Consider the following 2,553-nt stretch of genomic DNA (forward strand, 5'->3'; position numbering starts at 1 on the left):
GTGCTTTTTATATTATAATAAATATTTATACAGCAATAATAATTGTCCATGTTTCTATACATAAACCTTCCTTAGTATATATAATACATCTTTTGTGAGTAAATTTTTATAATTCAACCTATACTGGTTGATCGAACAATCAGCTGATTCGCTAGGTATTGATTCAAATAACTATCGATTTATTCTAGATCGATTGATTCATTTAAAAGTGTAAACAAATAATTCTAACCTTAATGTACATGCAAACTTTTATTTTTTATAATCTGCCAATAATAAATAAGCTGCTTTATAATTTTTAATTCTGCCAATGGATTCTCATTAATTGTTGAATCACAGTTATGCATGTTCTTCCTTATCATTTTAGATAATACAATTACTCTTTTATCGCTAACAATATTCGATTTTATTTGAATGGTCCTTTGACTAGGTTATCTTTCTTTTCCATTTTATAATTCTATTAAAATTCACTAGTTCATTTCAAAATATTCTGTGGTGCTAAAATACCATGTGAGAACCTCTACAGAAACGTGTCTCATGTAAACATTCACTTTATTTACTGTTTTCCTAATTTTCAATTTGGCAATACTACTTTCTTTACTGTTGACTTTCAATAAAGACAACTCCCTACCTACTACATTACTCAATTATACTATCTCACTAGGATTTACTTTTTCAATAACAGTAACTAGGCCTACATTATCTGAAACTTGAAATAATTGATCTTGTATCTCAACACTACTATCATCCTGCTTCAATTTGTTTTCATTTTCATGATTATCAATCAATGTTTCATGTGTATCTTTTAATAGAAGGTTTATACCAACCTGCTCTAGTCTTATGCTAGCAGATTCTTGCTTCATATCATCAAGCCTAGCACTTTGATCTTCTTTCAAATTATCAATCTTAGCATTTTGCTTATCAAACCTAGCATTTAGCTCATCAAATCTAGCATTTTGCTCATCAAACTTTTGTGTTAAGAATGCTATAAGATTTAGATCATTTTTAATGTTTGCCATTTTGTAATATGCACTGATCTATTCATTAAAACTTGACCACTCCAGAACTGACCTCCCATTCAGCAGCATACCATTCATAACCTATCAAGACATCAGCCTACTAAAAATTTTTCAAAACCAGGGATATATTTTGTAGTTTGAGTCCCACACCAGGGTGTACCATTTGGGACATATTTATTTTGTAATTTGGTCCCACCACAGGGGTAACATTTGCCGTGCTACCAATTTCTCCTAAATAGGTTGGATAGCATTTCACACCTATTAACCTACAGGAAGTTATCAGCTCCAAAATGGTAGATTCTTGATAAACTATGAATGGATCTATCACCTATGAATGAGAAATCCAGTTTTCAGAGCAAACCAACTTATAATCTTCAGAAGAATTTTGGCAATATACAACAGAAATCCACAAAACAATACCTTACACACTTAAGCATCTAACATCATTACAAGCTAATTACTTATCCATTTGTGGATACAATCACAAATCATAAAAATATAATTTGGAAAGAGTAGCTGGCTTTGCCCAAAACTATTTTATTCCCAAATTTTGATAATGAGTAATATGTCCCAAAATGTTTTTATAATTTTACTGCTGAAAGTTCAAGTTTAATTTTCATTGATGTTTAAAAAAATATAGTTATAAAAATCAGAAATAAAATATAAATTACTAGCAGGCCCTCTTTTTCATGTCTATATTGACTGGACTAATATGGTTGCTTCTTTGAGTGAGTTAGTGTGAACGCATTACTGGGATAAAACATACCTATAGTCTTTTTTCTTTAGGACTATTTTTGAATAATACTTGAGAATAGAAATCAAAGAAAAATAAAAATAATATTATTCTAATATTTTTATTTCTAAAAAGAAATATGCCAATTTTAAAATGGGTACTTGAATTTCTGTTTTTATTTACATACCTACAGGTATGGTTTGAAAAAAAATACGGCTATCTACTACAGTGCAGTGTAAATATTGCCTAAAACGCTAACCTTGCTAACATATAAAAATTAACATACAATAAAAATAAGTAACATCTATATTTACATAACCAAAAATGTCATATATTCGACTATAAAGGAATAGCACATTCGCTCCTGGGTGGCACATATATGTGCGACATGACTAATCAACTCCTCCCAATAAAAAATTAGGTTTACTTCATATATACCAGTCAATTAATACAGGATACTCCACACATTCCAAATCATATCACCTGTTGAAATGAATATTTCCTCAACAGTAATTTGAATTACTCTGGAAGATCGTTAAATTCCTCAAGTTTCTCAAATTTCAGGGTTTTTTCACTCGTGACACATATATGTGCCACTCGGTCTTTATATAGAATGGTGAGTGTAAACCAGGGATAGTGTATAGCAGGTTGCCTCAATCGCGTTTACATACGCGAATGAGATGGCATGAGCCTACGTGGCAAACGCCGGCTTCCCATAAGAATTACATACAAAACACCGCGTCAAATATCACTTCCTCACATAAAAACCGCTGTATTGATAAAAAATATGAATATGCTATTCAA

The sequence above is a fragment of the Nilaparvata lugens genome, chromosome 9, assembly GCF_014356525.2.
Source record: "Nilaparvata lugens isolate BPH chromosome 9, ASM1435652v1, whole genome shotgun sequence".
NCBI classification, from domain to species: domain Eukaryota; kingdom Metazoa; phylum Arthropoda; class Insecta; order Hemiptera; family Delphacidae; genus Nilaparvata; species Nilaparvata lugens.